Source organism: Athene noctua, chromosome 5 (genome assembly GCF_965140245.1).
Source record: "Athene noctua chromosome 5, bAthNoc1.hap1.1, whole genome shotgun sequence".
Classification (NCBI taxonomy): domain Eukaryota; kingdom Metazoa; phylum Chordata; class Aves; order Strigiformes; family Strigidae; genus Athene; species Athene noctua.
The window spans coordinates 17,476,395-17,500,343 of record NC_134041.1 but is presented as its reverse complement, the minus strand read 5'-3'; the positions used below and the strand labels follow the sequence as shown (position 1 = coordinate 17,500,343).

The 23,949-nt window shown below is 41.4% G+C and overlaps 1 long non-coding RNA gene across 2 annotated transcripts in view; it reads left to right on the top strand.

The window, feature by feature from the left end:
• Positions 1-263: 263 nt before the first annotated feature.
• LOC141960665 (uncharacterized) overlaps positions 264-23,949 on the top strand; it is a 50,277-nt gene continuing 26,591 nt past the window's right edge. For both annotated transcript variants that reach the window (XR_012633678.1, XR_012633679.1), the window contains exon 1: positions 264-1,668. This is a non-coding gene — a long non-coding RNA (uncharacterized LOC141960665). The remainder of the gene's footprint in view (positions 1,669-23,949) is intronic.

The following is a 23,949-nucleotide window of genomic DNA, read 5'->3' as shown; positions in this document are numbered from 1 at the left end:
TGTTCCTGTTTATAAATTGTATTTGCAGCATTGTCAGATATTTTAATACTGAGCAGCTAATATTTCTGATGAGTCTATTTTTTTCCTGTTTCATATTTGTTCTCCATGCTGCAGAAATCATATTAGTATTCAGTTTCTATGGAACTTAACTGAGTTCTCTGAAAAAAGTGCAAATATTGTTCCCAGAACTTAAGGCAAATAAATTAGTATCTAACCCAGATGACACATTTTATTCATGCGGTTTGCTTTCCATCTAGATACCTGATGTATTACTTCAGCAGAAAATTCAACAAGGCCAAGATGTCTTCATTTTCCTTCAGAGCAAGAGCTGTAAGAGCAGTGTGATGGAAGTATTGGTCTTCTGTGGCCAGCCAGCGAGAACCCATCAACAGCTGTGATGAGCAGAGCAGACATGGGGAGACAGGAGGCAGCTGAAGCCAAAGAGGACCCACGCCTGGAGCTCTGTGTGTGTGATTGGAGCAGAGAGAGGCCAGGACCCAAGGAAATCCCAGCAGCAAGGGAAAAAAACAGATTGACTCTCAGTGACTCATTTAGCTCCTGGATTGGACAGATCTCTCCCCTGCTGGCAATTTGGCTGAGCATCAATGGACAGATACCAGGATGAATAGCTTAAAATAATTAGGGGTTGGGAATCTGCAAAACTGCTAGCCATCCAATTCTTTACTGTGCAATGCGAGGCACAAAAAAGAAATTACATTTAGGTTATTAAATATTAAGTCAGTGGATTTACCTCCATTTGGTCCAGAGCAGGAAACTGGCTAAAATTCAATATTTATATCATTGTGTTGATGGTCTGTTTATCACTGAACAAGTGAGTGCCTTTTGGCAGGTCAAGCTCTTTGACACATGGGGCGAATGTGTGCTTAATTTCTCCCAAACCAAAGAATTAATATAATAATAATTAACACAGATGAGAACAGAATTAAAATCAAGTACAGTCAGGAGTTCAGTTTAATGCCAGACCTCTCACATTCTAGATGTTCTGGGGCCAGATTTTTTTCCTGTTGAAGGTAGTGAGCATTTTGCCATTGGCGCTGATGGAAGCTGTAGTGGGCCTTGAATGCAGAGAGACAGGATTCCTTCTACTTTCTATTTAATGCTCAAAACCAGAAGCAACAGGCTCATTTAGTATCAGCAAAGGTCAGTTAAAATTATAGAGACATCCTTTGGAGCAAATCCTCTGCCTTGTATTTGCATATTTATGAACTAGAGATTACGACAGGCTATTCCATTTATTAGAGCAGCACCACTATAGTTAATAGTCTGTCAGTATTTCCATTATAAACCCCGTTTTTCAATGTTTTAATATCTCAACCATTTAAAATCACATCAGGAAGCAAGTTGGTCTTATGTTGTCAGCCAGGTGCAATTTTTTGTTTCGGACTATTTTCAGTAATGAAATACTGTTCATCATATATGCAAATAAGCCACAGGATTTCTACTGGGGGGAAATAGCAAAGTGTGTAAGTTCATTGTGACTTTGTTTTTCTTTAGGAAAGAAGAGAAAAGAGGGATTTGACCAATCCCATCAACTGGGGCCTCACATTTGAAGAACAGTTTCTCAAGCAACTGCTCTCAGAAGAAACACTGGCTCTCAATGTGAAATCAGGTGGCTGTTCGATTGCCAGTCATGAACAAGATATACAGGTGAGGATCGTTTCTCTGTTCCTCAGAAATTTTTTGTCTGCCAGACTCATGGGTGAAGCACACCAGGTAAGAAAGCAGTGAACATAAAAGAAGAGTCTTCAGAAGTAACAGAAGCCCTGGTTACAAATTCAAAAAGATGGCCTCTTTTTAAGTGTCTTCCAGATACAGAGAAGTACAGTACTATACTGACTGTATTGCTGATATTTGGGGTAGAGAAAAGGGGTATCTGAGGCTTGTGGGGGGAGGGTGGGCACTCGTGAAGCTACCTTGCACGTGTTCCTGAGCTGAGCAGTATTGCTTACTTCTGCTGTCTCACATTCTGCTCCTTCCAAACAGCCTCAGTTTGCTTTCATAGAGGTGTTGGTTCACTAAAAAAATGACTGCTTGGCAGAGGCCAATGTTTAAACTAAAATGCCAATTTTTAACTTACCAGGGCAGCAAAACGTTACTTTTCAGTAAAGAAGCTGGTCTTGCACTATAACCTCTCGCCCCATAAAAAAAGAAAACTATGCCCTGGGCCAGACCCGGGGCTTGGCCTCTGTGCCGCCTCTGTGAATTGTTGACTGAATTAAGATTAATGACAAGTTTAGAAGTTATTTTACACAAACAATTTTTTAAGTACACGTAAGATATGGTTGCAACAAGCAGTCTGTGAACTTAAAGCCCCCAAATCCAAATGGTGAGCCAGACTTTGCATCTGGCTTCTCATCTCCATCTTGAGAACCAAATCAAGACACTCCACTCAAGCTTGTGGAAAACCTGTTCCAAATCCCAGTGGCTCAGGCTCATCAGTAATGCTTTCTTAAAACAACAATATTTCGAATATTTTTGTGGGTAATTGCTAACAAAGTGCGTTTTCCAGATTCCCTCCAGAATTGCCATTGTAAAGAACAGTCTTCCTTCCCCGGCATGTCGCAGTGCTTTTTCAGCCAAAAATTATCTCTGTCATAATAAGTGATCATAACTCAGAAGTAGGCAGACTACAGAAATTCTAACTGTGTTGAATACAAAGTTACTTTAACAGTTTTATAAAGCAGGTGTAACCCAAAGTAACAGTGGGGGAGGGAGGGTGTGCCAAACATGTTTCAGACGTATGAAGTATAAAGTATTATGTGCTGTCTGCTGCAAGACAAGTCCATGCTCAGTCAGCTATCTGAACAACATTGTTCACGCCAAATATTAGTTATGTTTTGGTTTTAATTTGCAGTGACATAAAATCTTGCATAACTGATTTGAGTGCATCTTTGAATATTAAAAATACTAATTATTATGTAATTAGTCAACAGGATGTGTGTAATTGTGCAATACCAGCATTCCTGGGTGTGGTTAAGTATGTAGGTAGGATGCCAACACTCATCTAGACATAGTATTATAAATTTACACAACAACATACACCCTGGGTGGGTACTGTAATTATATTTTACATTTAAACAATGGCTACATTAGCAAAATGGAACTTTCTCTTTTTAAAAATATCTTCCTGCAGGCATGGATCATAGTAGATGATGGTGATAATATTGCCCAAATAGAGTATCTTCCATCTCCCAAGCGACCCGGGTTTCTTCATAAACATACAAATAGGAGACAGCTACCAGGCATAAAGAGCCCTTCATCTGCTTATGGCATGAGGCCACCCCAAAACAGACACGTGACAATTGCTGAATCATGTACCAGAATAATCGAATGCAGAAAATTAACAGGAAGAACTTTCTATCTCATGAAGAATCACATGAGATTAACCAGAAATCTGGCTGGAACTGTTGATGTTTTTATGGCTTAACAGACATCAGGACCATCCTTAAACCATAGTGGAAACAGAATCACACAGTGAATCAGATTCTTCTTTGAACCTACCCAGGAAGATGTAGGTTACAGCCATCAAATGTCATGAGCATTTTAGCTAACTCTGATCTCTGCTAAGACTGCCAATATGGTGCAAAAGTCTTCTGCACTCCCAGCCAAAACCTCCCTACCTAGTCATCACTCATTCTTCCTATGGTACATCTTCAGTGACTGACAGGCATACACTTCACCAGGGCCAGCACTACAGAGATGGTAAGATGTGCAGTACAGACAGAATAGATGGTTCTTTTACATGTCTCACCAGCATTTTCTCTCTTTTGATAAGGATCCAAAGTGAAAAATCCAGGAGAATAATCGAAAGGTGAAAATTCCAACGCCAAAAAACCCCAAAACACTAAGCTGTGACTCATTATAAATGTAAAATGTCGGAGCCTAAAGCTGGGGTTTTTTCATGTGCCTGGGTGGAGAAGGGTGAGGTGCCTTCTGAGAATGATTTTATCTTTTACTTTTTAGTCTGAGGATCTTGGATGTGGCTTGGCAACTTCATAAAAATATTTGTGATAAAGTTGAACTGCTGTCTGGAAATGTTACATACAGAGATTTAAGAAAGCTGAAGGAGAAAACTGCAGATGCTGGAAGAAGAATCAGCAGTGCACATGAATGAGGTTAAAAATTGCAGACAATTAGCTACTAGATGACTCCTACTAAATAAATCATCAAAGACTTGACTACTGCTTCCAGGTTTCCACAACAGTATTAGCTCATTGAAGCAGCCAAAAAGATGTTAATTTGGCCAAAGTTTTAGGAATTTGCTGTTCTTGTTTGAATTAACTAATCAACCAACAAGGCCGACATACACTCTCTTGCCAAAGCTATAAAGCAGAGCCTTCATGCTTCTAGGGAAGATACTATATTTATTGCTCAGGATCAAGGGCCCCATGATATGGAAAATAAGCTTCTTTGTGTTAAATGAGAGCTACATGGGAAAGAAAAACAACCTGAGCTTGTCATGGACTCTCTCATCTTATTTCAGCACTCATAAAGCATTTTGCTTGTCCAGTAGAGAAGTACAGTTTCTTTTTCCTGTATGCCTCCACAGATCAGGTCTAGCTCTGATCTCATTTAGAGCTTAATCCAAGACCCAGAGTAAAGGAAAAATATTCCCATTGCTTCCAGCAGGCATCTGGTCAGTCTTGTACCATGATTTTATTTAAATGTAAATTCAGTGCTGAGTTTCTCCCAAAAAACCAGAAGGGTAAGTGGTTAGAGACAGGAGTCTGTATGCTCAACTTTCCACCCTCCTGTTACTTGCCGCTGATAGGACCAATCCTTTGTCTTGGCAAAATCTTCTTAATTTGTCTGGCCTTTCTGCAGGGTACAAAATGTTCTCACCTTGACCTTCTTTATTGCTACATCTAGGTAGCTCACAGTTGTTGTAGTCTCTTTTACTGCTTGAGATTTACTTATGTCCCTGGCGTGTTGTGATAAGCCTCTGAACGTCACTGCTGTGAAGGTTTTGTTATTCCCAAATACTTGCCAGACGTTCAGTGAAGGCGAGTAGGGTTTGCTTTGGTTGAAACGCAGATTGTATGTGTCACTATAATAAATGGAAATATGCAAAGTGTTGGTTGAATTTAACAGGAAATTGGAATGTTTGACTTGTCACAAGGCCAGCTTATACTACGTGGACTTCTGACATTGCTTGTAGCAGGTGAACCTCACCCCATGTTGAGGGCCAGCTCATGGCCTAGTTATCACTTACATGCAATTTAAACTGTCTTCAGAATAAGACTTAAGTAGTGCATAAGCTTCATACTCTCTGTGCAGGAGTATAAAAAAAGGAAGCTGATTTGGAAAGCACTAGGGAGAAATACTGAAGTTTTACACATCAAAAAGCCTAATTAGAAATGCTTTTCTTTTATAACAAATAAGCCAAGCATATTGACATTAATTATATGAAATACTTAAGGTTTGGAATAATTTATTGAAGAGCACAGATGTATACCAAATCCTATGCAAATAAGTGTGTGCAACTATTCTTCAGGTAACACATTTATTTATCAAAATAAGCTCTGTGTTTGCGTTTCTTTTTAATGGGTAGAACATCATAAAAGGTCTCTGTTTCTCTTGCTCTTACTCAGTGTAGTGAGATAGTTATATCTGTTCATCACAGCCTAACATGCATTCCAGAGGCTCCAAGCAGATTCTTCCCGTACCTGCTAGTAGTACTCTGTCAGATTTCCTGGAATTACATCACTGTAACTAGGAACAGAATTTGTTTTCCTCCGGTTGTTAATTTCCTTTGGTTTCAGAAAAGCTAATGGAATTCATAACTGCATTTGTATTTTTCAGTCTGTGTCCCTGAGCTTACTAGTGACAGAAGTGTTTAAAGAAAATGCTGTGACTGTGATTTGCTATGTTGTCCATTAGTGTTGTTGGTAGAGACACTAACATTGGGAATCAAACTTCATCTACCCCTTCTTTTACCATGGCTGGCTGCAAAGAAATCCTCTTACATTTGATAGCTTTACTTCATGGTGGAAGAAGAGTTCTTATATGTCAGGGACATGATAGGCAGGCTCAGCAGGCCTGAATATTCTATATATACTCTACCCTGAATATTCCTATACCCCTGCCCTATTCTCCGATCCTTCCATCTTAGGCACTGCCTCTATACAAGTGAAAAACTCTTAACTTTCCAGGTCAAATTTCCCTACTGAATCTGCCAAATATTTGTCTAAGGATACCCCTTAAGTTAGATATCTAGCTTACATAGGAGCTGCTCTGTGGTCATCATAGATTGTCACCTGCTGGGCTGTGTTGCGACTGGCAAGCTTTATGAAACCTGCTCCACAATCTCCAAATCACCCTACAAATGCCTCAGTTTAGTGTTTTTATTCTTAGAAACAGCCATCTGCAAGTGCAAATGTTGCTGGCGAATAATTGTTCTCTCTCATAACCAGTAGAGAACGTTGATGTTGCCAGTGCTGGTTCAGGTTCCCTGAATTTTCCCACTTTACCTTACAGTCGTCTTAACATTTCACAGGTGTTTCCAGAGCTACTGTGTCTGCACAAGTTCCAGAAAGCTTGTGGTAAAGCATCTGCTTTCACCTCTCAGATTCAAGCCTATTAAAGGATTTGAGGAAAACTATTTAGTGCTGTGGGCAATAAAGAACATTTAGATGATCCATTTAGATGAGTTGCAGGTGTAATTTCAGGCCTCTAAAAAGTAGGAAAAATACTATTTGTACTCTAAAACAATAGCAGCAATCTCTGTATATTCTCAAGAATTGTCAACTGCTGGCCTCCAGTCCAGCTTGAAGATTTTGATAATCCCACCAGCTACCAGGTCTGGACAAGACTGCCTAAACCACAGATTGCTGGGAGGACATACAACACCAGCAAATCTTGCAGCCTTTGACCTATTTTTACACTTCTAATTCTGAACAACCAGTAATGGTAATTAACAGACATAAAATACTGGAATAGTTGTAATTTTGTTCAACCTAGTGTGCTTGGTCTTAGGTTTTTATGTTTACATCATTTTTAGTAACGACAGAAAGGAGACAGCTTCTGTCCTAATTGCTCTGTCGTACGGAAAAGCAGCAATTTATATTGACCCTGGACACCCAAGGGCACCATTTTGCAAAGAGGAACCTCTGAGACATGGATCCATTGAGTTGCTTGACATGATAGAAGCAGCACTGGTAGCAAAAGCCAACTCAGAGTTGCATAGGTTTTAGTGGCAACTAAATGCAGAACAGAGTTGCAGGGCCAGGATCAACAGGAGACAATCAGCTAGTTGTAAAGTCGGAGTAAAAGCTTTTATATATGATTTCAGCTGTTGGAGAGGAAGATGGTTCTGTCAGTAACTATTCCTTACATACTGATCAATCTTCTAAACACCTCTTTGCATCTGCATTGGATAAAAATATATAAAAAAAACCCAAACCCCTGAGCTTTCACCTTCAGTGTGCAGTCAGTAGATTAGAAGGAAAAGGAGCTGTTACACCTGTGAAATTAAATTTGACTCAAAGATAATTTAGGGTGATAATAAAGGTGAAAGTTCAGGATCTTTCTGACCTAGTGTGATACCTGTACAAAGCATATTGACCTGCTGTCTAACTTTTTTGTTCTTGCTTGAAATCTAAAATTTGGTTTCAAATAAAAATCGATTCCTACCAGGTTCATATAATACAAGCACTTTATTGAATTCTGACTGAAACAGTGTTGCTCAGAGACTGGGGGCCAAGTCCTGGCCTTGTGGCATGGGGCAGGAGCATTTTGCAGGATGTGACAGTTTCCAGACCACAAGCAACTCTGACTTTAGGGGAAGGTGAAGGAGGTGGGCACCTACTGTAGGGAAACGTTACAGGGAGAAACAAAACAAAGTCAGAAACGGAAACTATGTATTCCTTTCTAGCACTAATGGTTTTCTGCTGAAATTTTCAAAATCTGTGACTGGGATGCGTGGCAAATTTTTCAGCCACTCCAAGGGAACCAGAATAGAGGCGGTCAGCTTTGCGAGGAGAAACCAAGGCACTGTGGAAGACAACAGCCAGGTGGGAGAAGAAGAGATGCAGGAGCAAGGGGAGGGAGGAAGACAGACTGGCTCATGGAGGTGGCCTGGCTGGCAGCAGGGCGTGCAGGGAAAGGGGATGAAGAGACTGGTTAGGATGTATCTGGAAGCCATAAAATTGGTGCTGAGGGCTGAGGTGCTGGAGTCCCTTGTCTGGAAAGAATGTGGCAGAGGAGGAGAGCAGTAAAGCTCCTGGGGTGGCACTGGGGGGAGCACACAGGGAGGAGCAGGGCCCCATCTGCACCCACCCCACCCCGGGGTGAGGTGACCTGGACACGGCTCCAGGACTGAGGCAGGGCATTGCCTCTGGATTCATGGCATTATTTCAAGAAAATGAGAGAGAAGCCTGAATGTCTTACTGGTTAACTGGGGAAACAGGAGCTTAACAGTGAAGAAAAAGTCTTTCTACCTCCCCTCAAAAATCATCTAGGCTCCAGTCAAAGGTTTTACCGGGGGCTCTCCTGGAGGCCACCTCTGCCCCATGGGTGACATCCTTTCCGTCTCTGCTTCAGCTTGGCAGGGCAGTGAGAGTGCCAAGCACCTCTGAGAGATGGCGGGGATATCAGGGGGGGAGGTTTGTGCCAGTTAATTAGCAGCACTTTGGTGATTTCTGCAGCCCACAGTAACCTCCACAGGACCTGCAGTGAATAAGAGGTATTTGGGGATCTGTGATAGAAGCTGGAAGCTGATTTATTTGAGCTTTTCCTTCTGTGAGCATCGAGTGCATTGCTCCTCTAGCTCCCTTTAGAGACCATGCCATTGACTGTCCAGGCTGGGCAGCCCAGTGTCAAAAAGAAAGGAACCTTTTGCCTTTCACTGTCATATAAATCAGGGCCCAAATCTGAGCCCTGTAAAATGTGAGAGAATGAGAGATTCGATTATCCATATGGATCTCTCTGGATTTATTCCAGATTGCTTCATTAATAGCAATCAAAGACATCACTTTAATGGATTTTTTATCCTCAAAATTATGATCATGAGGAATATGTTCTGGCTATTGATTTTGAAAAGGCTTTTGATTCTCTTCAATAGCTTTAACTTATTTCAGATTTAGGTAACGGTAGGATTTGGTCTTAAATATGTTAGATAGGTCAATCTCCTTTATTCAAATCCATAGTTATGTTAAAACTAATGACCATAGTTTGAAGATGATTTATACACTGGGATCTAAATGGGAGAGTCCTTTTTTTTTCTGGTACTTTTGCTGTTACAGCGGAGCCTTTGTTTTGGGATAAATCAGTGTTTTTAAGGGAAAAGTCAGTGATGTTTTCCATTCTGCCCTTAGTTGGAGAATATGTTTTTTTTTAATGAAGATTTTTAGATATTATGCTGGAAGTCACTGAATGTTCATGTTTCTTCTTTGTTAATTGGGGTAAAACTCTTAAAGCCATTAGGCAATTTAAATGTAGCTCTATTTGAGCAATATCCTTTATTGGATCCCCCATTATCCTTTAAACATCTTGGTGTGCAAGGGGATAAAATTAGAAAGAATTTGTTTGCTTTAAATTGCCAGCCTCTGCTTGATAAAACTATTAGCTATTTAGCTAATTGGACTGCTCTTCCATTATCATTAATTGGCAGAATTGATACAATTAAAATGGGGGCTTTATCTAAAGTGTTTGTGTTTTTTCTGAGGTATTCCCATCAAGTTCCCTAACATGTTCAGGGAGCCTTACATTTTGCAATTAGTTTTGTTTTCAGGGTTAGAGGTAAATTTGAGATTAATTTTGAAACTCTGCAGCTTCTCATAGAGTCAGCCGGACTTGCTCCTGCTAATTTTATTGTTGTTTTTGGCTGCCCTGGTACATGTTGTTTCATGATTGAGACAATCCCCAGCATTATTCGGCTGTGGAGCGTGTGGGGCAGCGCAGCCACAGGCTGAGAAAAATCAGGCCCTTGGAACACACCCCCTACTTTTCAGAAGGTCACGGCAAGGCTTGCTCCCAGGGCTATGTCCTGTAAGGTGCTAAACACCCATTATTCCCTGACCCACCAAAGCACTTTAACACAGCCATAACTTTTAAGCACACATACAGGCACAGTGATGCCAATTAGCTTACTCATACTAGTAAAGTTAAACAAAGGCTGTGCTTGGTTAGGGCCACAGTAATCATCACCTTGTCAGTTTGAGAGTCCCCCATGAATCTGTTGCAAAATAGCATGTTACCTTGGCTGTGCTGTCAGCTGATTCTGCCCTCCAGATGAGCAGGGGGAAGGCACTGGGTTTTGAGGAGAGAGTCTGCCAATCTTTCTCTTCCCCTGTGGTCAAAGCAGCAAGAAACTGCACCCTCTGTTCCTGCCTTCCCTGGTGGACATGCCATCTTTTTTAGGCTGCTAGTACAAATCGTGCTTCTCCCTTATAACACTACGATTCATGTCAGCCATTAGCCTCAAATAAATGAATGGGCTGCAAGAAAATTAAAACCAAATCACGCCTCTATCAAGGGGAGGTCTCATTGACAAGTAGGGCCTCTATTGCCAGAATTAGTCATATGGGTCTGCCTTTTGCACCAGAGGCTAAGAAAACCAGAGGATGATTAATTGGGCAGGACCAAAAGGATGTGACCCCTCCCATTCAGCTGACCACTGTGGGCAGTTTCTAAATCACACCATAAGGGCAGTGGCTACATCACTGAATACCACCACTACCTCAGCTTCATCTCCATCACAATTTTATATAGTGCTGGAGTAGCCACATTTGTTCTTCACCACCCAAACATGCTCTTCTTATACTGGGACTTCATTATCTTGCAAGCCACGTAAACCTAGTTCTGCTGCTGTTTAAAGCTGGTTAAAGTAACTTGCATATAAATTATAGAATTGTTTTATGCAAAAATTTTTTTCATGTTTTATCTGTAATATATATGCAAATATAATTATATATAAATTTAACTTTAAAAAAAATCTGTCTCAGGTCCATCCTCATAGGCATGACCTATGTATGTAACAGGTATGAACACTGGAGCACCCTTTATGCAGGACTGCTCTGCTTAATTCGTCTGAGTCACTGTAGTTTTCAGAGTATAACAAAGTCTTTTCATGAAACACATCATGCTTCATGGGTTAATCCTGATTTAGCAGTGATGCTTTGCTTTTGGGTATTATCTAAATTGTTTTGCCCATCTTTTCTGCATTCATTTTGTCGATCACAAATATGGTTCTGCATGGGTTTCACTCATACATTTATTTGTATTTAAATTATGCATCTCTTTAAGAAGATAGACCCATCAAGTGATACAATACCCCGTGGCACAAAGAATGGGGCATTATTTACTTTTGCATAAAAAGCCATGAAGATGGAGCACACAGTTTGTAAGATACTAATGAATTATTCGGATGTTTGACCTTAAATCAGACTCAATCCAGCTAAGCTTGGTAGCCAATGGAATTGAAATGTAATGGATAATAGCCCAAGAGCCAACCATATTGTAAATCTGGCTTGCACAGCTTGTCCCTTATTGACAGCCTCAGCTGAGCACCTTTGCACTGAGCGGCAGATGAAGTACCTCATCGCAGAGTCATGGCGTTGCCTTCTCACTGCCTCAGGGACAGAGTGTAGCATGGACTAATGTTGAACTGCTGCTCCAGGTCTTGGGACACTCCTTCTAGGGGGAAAGATAGCACCTGAGTCTCTGGGGCTAAGAACCTGGCAAGTCTCATGAACTAAATTCACTGTAAAGTGACCTTGGGCTGCAGGGCCTGTTGCAGCTCCCTCAGGATGAATGTGTACTCCCACCAGTGCCATTAGAAACCCCACACTCCCACTGACTTCCCCATGGCTCAGAGAAAGAGGAGTGGTGAGCAGAAACAAAACCCCTTAGAATAAGAGACTAAAGACAACTACCTCACGGTACTAAATGCACTGATCCTGTGCTGATTTATATTTCTGGATTAATTGCAGTAAATGAGGAGCATCACACTGGTGTAAAACTCATGTGAGGGAGATGAGAATCAAGCCCAGTGGGAACAGAGGAGCTGCAAAGCAGGAACCAGTCCTCCCTGTGCAACATTTAAAGTATATTAGGGCCCAAAACTCCTTAATGCAAGCAGTGCTGTTTCTTCACTTCCATCAGCTGTGAATTTGGCTTATTGTTACCAGTATAAGAAGGGTCCAGAATAAGGGACATTCCTGGGCTGAAACATTACTGTGGCATAGCAAGGCCTTTTCCTCATTTTAAAGTAGAGATATAACTCTGTATATCATTAACTAAGACAATAATAAATTAATACAATAGCCAAGTAATAGTGCTGTAATGCTTTCATGTATGAATTGGAATGTGAATACTGAGCTTTTCATTTCATGGTTGAAAAATACATGAGTTGACCCAAATATTAATTTCTGCATTTTGATCATTTACATATCATGGGTCAATAATCATTTCTTGCACAAATGACTTTTCAAATGAGAAGCAGTATATTGTAATGGTCTATCATATTTACAAACATCTCCTTGTTTTCCCAACTTAGCACTTAGTATTTAAAATATACTGAACCAGATATTGTTTGCCAAATACAATACAAAAATGGCTCATGTAGAATGCAGAGACTATTTTCTTTTACTATTATCCATAATTTATAATGCTCATAAACCATGGAGTGGCATGCCCCTGCCCCTGGCAGGCCCAGGCCCCCACTTTGGAACGGTCATAGTTTTCCAGCAATGGTTCAGGAGACGTGCCACGTCTCTCTGCTCTTTTGTGACCTTAAAAATCTCACCCCTTTGAGGAGCAATCCCTCTGAAGATCCAGAACTGTCATAAGGGATAATGTTGGGTTTTTTGAGAAGTTTAATACATCCCAAGATTTCTTCACAGCATGCAATGACATCCAACAAAATGCCTAGGGTGTCTTTTTTCAATTACTTTACAAAACTAAAATAATATAAATAACCTTGCTTTTTACTTACTGGTATTGAACTTAGTCCATCATTTCGGGCTGTTCATTGTTTCCTCATATTCCACCCCTTTATTAGCCAACATATCCCAACAGAAACCTTGTGTCTCGGAGTAAATAGTGTTCAAGTCCTGAATTAATCAGGGACTAGTGCAACATACATACGCTGCCCAGCAAAATGAATTTACACATCTGCCTTTCCCCCTAATTATAATTCCAGAGGTTGAATGTCAACAGCATATGGATTCAACAGCATATGGGTATATCCTCACAGAGGCATGCAAACACACACATACAGGCGCACACACTGTACATTAATCTCTCTTGGCTTATCTGTTGCTGTCTTTAATTTGTATACTTCAAAATTGAGTGGTGAGGTCATTTATTAGACTGTTTCTGTGAGTTTTATGTAGTGATAAGAAAGCAGTAACATGCAATTTGTTTTTATAGAACTCAGTTTTGTAAGTATGATCTAATATTTTCTTTCTTTAACTGAACAGCGAGGAAGAAGAGCTTTCAGAGCTAACTAAGAGTTAACTGGCTACATTTCAACTGTCACCATTGTCTTGCATCTACATAGAGAGTAGGAGAGAGCCTGAGAGGTGTAAGTACAACAGGCCACCGGAAAAGAAGCATTTATAAGTAGAAATCTCTCCTCAGAAGCCTCAGAGCAAATCTTTCCAGTTTGTCTTGATCTTTTCTTTCCCTATTTTTTAAACACAACGTGTGGTAGAAACGATTGTTATTATCCAAAGGACCTTACTTGCTGGCTCGCTGCATCTCTGTTTATGAAATGCCATAACAAAAGTGAGCTCACGCTTGTGTGCTTCCAATGCGTGATGTTCCTGTGTGCCAGATGGGCACTTTCATGACTGTATGAGCGTGGATTATTTCATTTCCTACATCTGGGACTCCAAATGGCTGCACAGAATGCCACAGGAGACAGGCACAGATCTTCAGCTGGGGAAACCTACCTTCACAGGGGAACCAGCTACATCAGAGGGGATGAGGCAGAGAAGCCCCGAGTGATATCTGAAAGTTCACATAAACCAGGGCCATAAGGGAAACCTTTAGAACCAGGAACAAGACAAAAATAAACAATAACTAATGCTGGATGTCAGCTGTGGAGAGGGGGGAGGGAAAATAAACCATAAGCAGTTTCTTGTCTGGCCACAGAAGATGTGTTTGGAATGCTGTTTTGTATTTCAGCTCAGAAACTCTGCTGTGACCTTCAGATATCACGGGGTATTACAAGTTCTACAGATAGCCAGAGAGAAATATCCCAAGGAGAGCTGGCATATACCATGCCATCCTAGTTAATGTTGACTGCTTATTGCTCACAGCCCATTCCAGAACTGTGACCAGACAGCCTTGTAAAAATACTATAGAATCCTACAGTAACAGGAATGCTACAGTTTGTCACAAAGCTATTGCAGGATTTGGGATAATTACTTGTTTGTTTGTAGGATAAAAGGGTACTTTCCTTTTTTGTTTTAAGCCCAAAACAATGAGATCAGATCATCAGTCGAGTGATGACCTGGCTTACTACACTTTTGCAGTGTATGTTGCATTTCAGAGCCAGCAAACAGAAGGAGATGGTAACAAGAGATGGAATAGCCTGTCCTATATGTTTGATTGAATTAGCTGTAGCAGAAAAAAATATAGTTAAGCCAGTGACTTCCTTAAGATGAAAGAGAGCAAGCCCCCAAAAGAGAACAAATGGAAAAAGTAATGAACAAAAGAAAGTAAGAGCTTGTGACACAAAGTAAGAAAAATAAACAGCAGTTGACTTAACTATTTTGCATAAGATATTTACAAACCACAGCATATTACTGTTTGCTTTATGCATTTTCACATCCTGCTCAGTTTAAAGCAGTAATTTTCTGCAAGGACAACAGAGGGAAAAAAAAATGCTTTACACTGCTTATATTAATTACATTTTTTCATTACCCGTCATGTTTTCTACCGGCTTGTGTATTATTACTGTAAAATGTAATGAAACAGAAAAAGAAAAAAGAATGGACTTCTGGGAAATTTTCCAATTCTTGAAATGCAATGTTAATTGAGTGCTATTTTTAGGTCATCACAGATAGAGCTGAACCCATTGCCATCAGCGCACAGAATGGGGACAGCCCAGGTGCAACACAAACTGGGTGAGAGTATCAGTTTCTACTGATGGAGAAAAAAAGGAGAGAAACTAACTCCCCAGAGGGCTGGTTCTTGTTGGGTTGGAAGCAGTTTCTGTTTCTCGATGTAAAGTCCTCAAAGCAGAAATGAAAGGGAAGGGTGCAGAGCTGGCATGGGTCCAGGACCCACTGTGACCATGGGCACTCCTGAAGGAGACCCAGTGACTCCTATGACATGAGAGCAGAGCAAATGAAAGTGAGAAGCTCTCTGGTTTGGTGGTTGACTTCCAGCTCTGGGAGGGAGGGCACTCTGAAAGCCAACATAAAATAAAGTCACCCAAAATGTATCAGAAATGTGATCACTTTAATTTATAGATCTCCTAAAAGGCTACCAAAAATCAATTATTTTAATTTGTATATAGTCCAGCCATGGACTGATTCAAGATCTTTTGAAGTATTTTTAAACAGCCATTGCACAAAGCCATCTTCTTTCCCATATGCAAAAAATGAATTGAAAACTACAATTTCTTATAGTCGCTTTGATCGTGAGAAAAGACATACAGGGCTCTACAAGCAAATCTGAGGCTCCCCGCTAAATCTTTTAACTGGGTACCTTTACTGTTGGTCCTAAGAATCAGTGTAGCTCTACAGATCCCTGTATTATCTGCCTTTTCTCCCAAAGAGAGCAGGGAAGGTGGTTGAGCCCATAACAGCCTGTGAAGTCCGGAGGCAATAGTTACTGGTACTTGTGGGTGGGTGGAGATTCCATGTGAAACAGGAGAAGTGGAAAATCTTTGGTGTGCGCTTACCAAGGCCAACATGAAAGGGAAGAGAGCATCCCACATGGGGGAAGCCAATGCTATCTCCATGAAGCTGTTCATTCTCTGTATTGCACAGCACTACTATAAAAGCAAGAACCCAATACAAATATTTCAGCAACCATTCTAAATCGCCATGTAGCATGTTTTGGAACAACTGATATTAGCCCAGTTTTCTACCCACTTTGGCCTCATGCATGTGTAACAGTCTCAGAAAGCCATCGTGACCAGATGGTAAAATTACCAAGATGCTACATCCTGTTCTTCTGTTTATTTTGGTGTTACTGGAGACTTTGTAACCAGCATAAGAGATACCACCCATATTGGCCCAGGTAATCAAAGGCATTTTGGGCAGACTCCTAAAGAAAGACACTTAAGCACATGAATTCCTGAGATGATCTGGTGGTCCCTTTTACCTTGGAACAAATAGCTTGCGTTCTGGCCTTTTCTTTATTCACTACAAGTTTCTATGCTTTTTTGTGGTTCTGTTAGTAACTTGACAGTAGACTCTCACCCTTCTTCAGCCTCAGCTCAAGAACCCTGAATATGCCCACATAAAATAGCAGGCATCAGTGCTTCCCTGGGTGTGGCAGTGTGGCTCTCCTTGGCCTGCGCAGTAGCATGGGCCCCAGTTAGCCATCATGAAATTGTCTTCACTTCTTGCCTGTCTTCAAATCTCTGCCCTCCCTTTAAGTCACATAAACTGTGACTTACCAAAAATACCACCTCAGTGCATTTCAGATGCATCTTCCCACCCATTCCCCTGCAGAGTTAACACTGGTGTAGAAGTGTTACGGATTTGCCTGGCAAGGCTTAGATTGTTAAAGAAAACCAAAGAAAAGCAAAACACAAACTGAAGGGTTAGTTTGCTCTCCAAACTCTCTAGTGCTGAGATAGAAGTGATAAATCATAAATATAAGCCAACATGATTTTCTCTTATCTGACACATTGAATTAAGACTGTTGCGCTCAAACACTTACAGAAAAATTGACGAACACTTCCTTTTAGGAATGCTGCATCAAAGCTATTAACTTTTATAGTCAGAGACCATTTAAAGCCAAGGGAAGGCATGTACATTAGCACACACTGGCACGCACCCGCACACAAGGCATATGAACTGTGATGCTCTTATTTGCAAATCAACAAAAAAATCCTGCTTCTTTTGACTATGCTTGTGCTCCCTCCAGCACCGATGACAGAATTTGGACTTCAGTTAGTCAAGCCAAGTAGCTCCAGCTTGTTGCAGACTCACTGTGGGCCTTACCTCATTATTGGCTTGTCGGCACTATACTTCATCAAGACTTCAGCCTGACAGATAACCCCACGCTTTTGTATCTCACCATGACAGACCCGTTTTTGTATTTAGATTAGTTATTCCCCTTTGCTAGGAAAAATGATCTGGATATACAGCCCTCCAATGGAAAATCACAACATTCTTCCACAAAGGATCCAGTTTTGTTCTTTCACAAGGATTCAGTTTTCCTCAGCATCCCAAGCTGTTCTTGTAGGTAGCAGTCCAGAAACAGCAGAGCTCCTTTGCAGACCAGAGCAGGTAAATTTTTTGTAGTGGAATGATAGGAGAAAGTGGTGGAGGGTATGGAAGGAGCAAAGGGAGCCAGCCATGAAACCACAAAGTCTCCCAGAGCATGGACAGTCTGACCAAAACCATCTGGATCCCACTATAACACCCCTAGGGGAATGACTCCCATGTAAGACAGCCCCTTCAGTGCTCAAGCTACTGGGAAAAGGACAATAAATTAGTTTATTCCAAGTCAAACCCACTGCATAAATCAGGAAGTCAGTATTCAAGTGGCATCTCAGGCTCGAGATTATGTCCTAAGATACATGTAGCCACTGATTTCCATGGGAATTTTGCCATAGCTTTCACCAGGACTAGGATTTAATCTCTGGGAGTTTTCATTTTTCCACTTGATTAGCTGGCAGCTGTCCTCTCTTGAAAGACGGTCACAGTGCACCTGAAGAATTGCATTAATAAGCCGGTCAAGGAGGCTTTGCAGGATGGACCCATGGAGACTGCAGTCATTTGACTGGATCAATAGGTGGGATTTCATCAGAGAGAGGGGATTCAAATGTCACTTTGAAAATTTCACTTCAATGTGTTCATTTTCTGTTTCAGCTGTGTTGAGAATGGCCTGTAGATTTAAACTCTTGACTCTTTGACAGGCGAAATGAGGATCCATTAATTCTTATGAAAAAATGCCATTCCAGGCCATAGCCCTAATATAAGCGAATTTGGCATGTTTGGGAGTGGACCATCACTTCCGTGATGAAATCAATGGATATAATTTAACTTTGGTCAAATGAGGCCTCAAGTCTGCAGACCATGCAAATGGTTATTAATGATTAGGAGGTCAGATAGGTACTGACAGCTTTCAAAGAGTTTAGTTGTCTTGATCCGAGGAAACAATAGGCAACAGTGCTTAAATATGTTTCAGGCTCTTGGATTTTCAAAAGCCCATGTGCTCCCAACTCCCAGTGGCAACATGGAGCCTGGAAACTTGAAAAATCTGAAGTAGGCACTGATCTCCATCCAGAGACGCCCAAATATCTGTGGAAATCTGCCTCTAATTTATCCAGCAGCCCTGTCCTTCCAGGTCGCATTTGGAACAACTAGTGTTTTACACGTCACTACTCTGCAACCTCTGCTCCTTTGCAAAGCTGTGGGTAAAAATGGAAGAAAAATGTATTATGGACCTCAGCTGACAGGCAAATGCCGTAAGCTGTGATGTCCTAGCCAGGATGTTAGAAGATGCCATTGTATACATCAGATGCAGAACCCGGTCAGGCTGGGGTAATTACATTTTCTGATTTAAAGGTTTTTCAGATGTGAAACTTCCCACCCTGATTCCCAGCCTCCGTGTGTCCCCTGTCGGGGATCTGCACTGCCGCAGGTGAAGAAGCCTAGCTAGGCAACATGGCCTACATGCATGGGCTCAAAGGCTTTGACTGCTACGATGTTGGCACCCAACTCACGTTACACCCAGGAGGACCCAGATGCTGAACTGGGTGTCCAAGCTCACACATGAGCCTTTAAAACACAAAATATAAGTGGGCCAGCTCCTGAACACTTTTGAAGATGTGCCAGCACGTGACACAGGAGGGGGGATGGACATTTGTGATCTAACCGATTAGCTACATATTATCCAGGAGGGTGCTCACAGCCAGACACTGAAATGCTTCTAAAGGACAAATCCCAGAATGACCTGTGCTGTGCCCACACAGTGCTGCCTCTGTCTCTGCACTCCTGCCAGGGAGGAGAGTGGGCTTCGGAGCCATCAGCTCTGGACATCAGGGATTTTGAAGTAATACTAGAGAAAGGTGGCTGATTCTCCACTCCATTTTACTGGTTGTATGCCAGTGAAACACTGTTGAAGTTAGTGGAGTTTCACTGCCATAAAACCCGATGCCACCGAGCAAGTATCCAGCTCGATATATTTAATGTCGATAAAGTTAATAATGTTAATGTCAACAGAGTCCAGAGCAGCAGGCAGGACTGACCTCTGGCCTCTCTGATTTGCCTCAGTAGATCGCACCTTAACCCTATTATTTTCCTCAAGTTTTTTTTACCTTGTAATCTTCCTCACTATCATCAGAATAAAGTTCACCTCCCAAGTAATTCCTCAAACCCAAGCATATCCCTGTTTAAATATTGGGATTGGGATAAAGAATACCATGCTTCAATGGTATTCCTGGAAATGGGGCACTGTGCATAAAAAGGCCTGCCCGGTTCCCGTCAGAAGGTTAGACTGGGGGACTGGAAACACTGACTGCAGACAATTCCTTTACTTCTATTAGTTTATCCACTTTGTCCAAACAATATGAACATTTGGTTCATTTAGCTTTAAATATGTCAAATGCTCCTTTAGGAAAGAACTACTAAAACCTAAAATAATTTCTTAAGATTAAATTCATTGCCTGAACTCAAAATTATTCTTCTCTACACAAATAAACAGACACACTTGTGTACTTTGTCTGCACTGCAGGAATTGTCCTGGGATAGCACTGTGCTGTCCCTGGACCCCTGCTAAAAAGCCTGGCTTTCTGATACCAAAAGAACGCTGCAAATATTAACACACTGTTGGGAGTGGGGGAAAAAAGGCAAGAATGATTATCCCAGAATGTAACTAAAAAGAAATTGGCTTCATTTTCACCTATTGCAGACCAATGGGGGTAAAACAACTTTAATTAGTGTAACAGGACAATAGGAGTGAAATTGGCTTGGTCACAAGATTTTTGCAGGATGACACTGATGGTATTACTATCCAACTTCAAAGATTTGGAAAGATGTAGCTGCTAACACTGGAGAATAGAAACCTGTTTTTCATCAACTAGGCTGGCCTGACAAATTAAGTCTGTGGAGTCATTAGATTAAGATAAGAGCTTATCTCCTAGACTGACATTTATTCAGAGGTTTTTATGCTGCTCAACTAGTAATTAGTGCAGTTGAATTTTTAACACTGCTTTGTCCAGTCATTTGACAAACTTGAAAAATATACCGGTTTGATTTTTTAAAAAATAAACTAAAATCCAAGAATACAAAATTATTCACTTGGCAAGGTTTTGATTTCTGAAAGAGTTGAGATGATGCTAAAAATCTCCAGGAAGGTCAGAAGCGCTTCTGCTGTTGACTCATTTCCATACACAGATTGAGAGGCCCCTTAAACTAAATTTTTAGGCACTAAGCATCAGATATCTGTAGCAAATCTGTAATTTCTTTCATGCCCATCCATTTTGTAATTCTGCTGCTTTACAGGGCGGGAGTACAGTTGAAGACTGCACTCCTGCTCATTAACACTTGTCTGCCTCCTTCAGCACTCAGGTTGGGATTTTTGGGGGAGAGTTTCAAAAGGAATCTTCTCTCATATGGCTGATTTCATGGGATAAGGTTTATTTTTCCTGTGCTGATTTTCTTGCAATAATAGATGGATTGTTCCACAGTAAACCAATGCATTACTTCTAGACTCGTGTTTTAACATTTCTTTAGACTAACAAATCTCACTTTTTTAAACAGCTCATTTTGAGCAACTGAAGATCAGTATTGGGTTAATAATTAGTGAGTAAATGAATGAGTGTTTGTTTATGAACTTTGACAGGTTTGTTACAACTACATCCTGTTATTGCTCTTACAGCATTTGTTTCTTCTGAAGTGCAGCCATCTCAGCATCTGTAGTTGTTACCTTTAGAAATATACAGGCAAGGGGAGTTCATCGTAGTAAATTATGACTCATCTAAATACTTTATTCCTGTGATTACTGGCTTTCACAAAAAAAAAAAAAAAAAAAAAAAAGCAAGGAAAGACTCATTCATTCTCAGACTGTCTGTAAATAGACCATCCTTCTTTACATTTTAAAACTTACTTCCAAGACCCCTGAAGTCTGTGGAGTCAAAGGCTCAGGGCAGTGGATTGCAGAAGGTGACCAGCGTTGCCACTCACCCGCACTCCTGAGCCTGAAGCAGCAGTGCTAGAACGGGACATAGACTCTCAGGCCAGCTGGGACTAGGGTCTGCATGCTGGCTTTTTGTGTCCACTTCTGTGGGTTTGGATTTTCCTGGCATTTATGTGACCTCAAAGCATGAGAGGAGTTAAGCATCTCCTAAGCACAACAGCTCTTCTGTGGTGCTGTGGATGGGAAGGGAGGCATGAGGCAGGGAGTGATTTCAGAGCTTTGCCTAGCCAGGAGTGAAACCCTGTTGCCCTCCACTTTCTGAGCCAGACCCATGGTGTAGACCTACCCTGACTCCTGCTTTGAGGGAAGTGCTTGCAGCCCTCTGTGATGGTAAGACCCCGATACTTCCCATTGGAGGTGTGAAACCCTATATAGTAAATTTCTGCTCCATGAATCACTGCCACTGGGCACCCCACCATCCCTGGTCTGCAGGTTAGACCTCAGTTTGTGGTCAGGAATGCCTAGATGTGGAGATGAAGACATTGTAGGTAGCAATGCTCATAAAACAGCCTGGAAAGAAATTTGCATTTAACTGAACCGCTTGCATCAGTCCTCCCAAATCTTCAAGTACTGTTTGGGAGACAATTTTTTTCCCTTCTAAATTTTAGCTGTTAATGCTGCCTTTGCTGTCAACCAAGTCAAAAATCCCACATAACTCTCCATGTATAACTCGTTTCCTGGCTGGGGTGGCCCAACAGAGAGAAGTGGAACCTGTTCCTGGACCTTGGGTGAGGATGAGGGGAAGACTCAATTTCTGATGTCTCTAAGGAGAAGCATGGCCCGAACAGAGGGAGGGGGAGGGATTTAAATTCAAGCTCCCCAGGATTTGTGGCGGCAGCAGCATCTCTATTTTCCTGTGGTTTTTTTACTTTCCTGTGTTGAGTATTGCTATGTTGTACATTACTACAGATGCTGAATGTTGTCAGCACTACCCAGGCACTCTTCAGTCTGCTGGGCTGTTAGATAAAAGGAGGAAAGTTGCCATCACACAAACACATGCATCCACAAAACCAAAGAAAGTCCACGCCTTCAGGGCAAAAAAACGGCTAATATGAAACTATTAACATCTTCTTTTGATGAGCTGTGGAGATAACAGCATACAGACATTCTCATGCTCACCTTGATGTTGTCTGTCACAGCTATCCATCAACAGTGCTGGCTCATGGGGCAGTTCACTGGCCCCAGAGCCATTTCAGACCAGACTCCTAGCCTGCTGCTTGTCTGTGGGGTTTTGTTTTACAGACTGCCACCATCCTCCTGTACTTCCATGAGAAACACCATTGACCTGCACCTTTGCCTTGGGTCAACAATTTAAAGACAACTGCTGCTTGATGGTGCACGCAAAATGAATTATTAGTCTTTGTTCTGGCCTAAGTGTCTGGAGACTGAGACCTTCACTGGCCCCACACAGAAGGCCAAGGACTGACAGAAGCACTAGCAAAAGAGAAGTCCCAACAGGTCAAGGGAAGGGGCATTGCAGACTAATAAACTCGGTTACTATGAGGAGAACTTTGTTCAAATTCTGATGCCAGAAAGGACAGCTTGGACTGACAGGTAAATCTCCCTGAAGATAGCAGAAATAGAGCACCATATTTATCTCAGGCTATTTAGTAAATAGTGAGATACTGCAAAAAGAGAATTGGAGATTTAGCAGCAGGAAGGTGTCATTGAATGGCAGTAACAGTACAACCATGCTTTACTCTGCCTTCTGTTTGCAGTGTCCCGCTCTCAGGTGGATGATTGCTCTTCAGCATTTGGCCAAGGTCAGACAGGTGAGAGAAATTTTTCTCAAGTTTCTAGTGTTCCTAAGCAATTTTTAAAAGGAGGGAAAAGGGCAATAACTTTTTTTAACTGGCAAATATGTTTTCGGTGTCACCAGAAAATGCTGCTTGTCAACTTAGACGTTACTCTGATTTTGTTTTGGTAGCTTTTGGCTTATAAGTTTGGTACAAGAGGTACTCATGTCCCAGAGAAAAATATGCTTGCCCTTTTTAACTGGATTCCATAGGCTGAAATTTATCCATGGTAAATGTTTCACAGTACAGTAAATTATGCAGCAGGTTCCACACAAACATCCTTTATTCTCTGAAATGAGCATTCAACACTTCTCCAAAATAAGTACATTTTTCACTTCTGTGACACTGCAGGGCAACCACAAAGGTGGGGTAAATGCCTCTATTTCTATTTTATATGTACTTAGCACTTTGGAAGTGCAATCCTAAAGCAAATTGTGTTGAACATCTAAGCTTCGAGAAGTCTTTCTGGAAAGCTGGTGGAAATTATTTGCTCAAATATTAGTGGTAAGTCAAGTGGTCAGTGGTCACTGTGACTGTTGGAGGGTGGGTTCCCTCCCACTGTGTGAAATTCTCTCTCCAATAGCCCGAGCTTCTCCCCATTTTGTTTTTCTGTTGTACGGTATTCATTAAACCCTTTGCCATGACATGCCATTGCCAGTGTGCCAGATCCTGAGCAAATCACATCCTCTGTTATTCTGTAGCAGATTTGTGAGATAATCTATTATAGATTAATCATTTCAGTCTTATGGTGCAATGTCAAAAATAAATTGGGGTTATGAAGCTGGAGGGGAGCCACTTG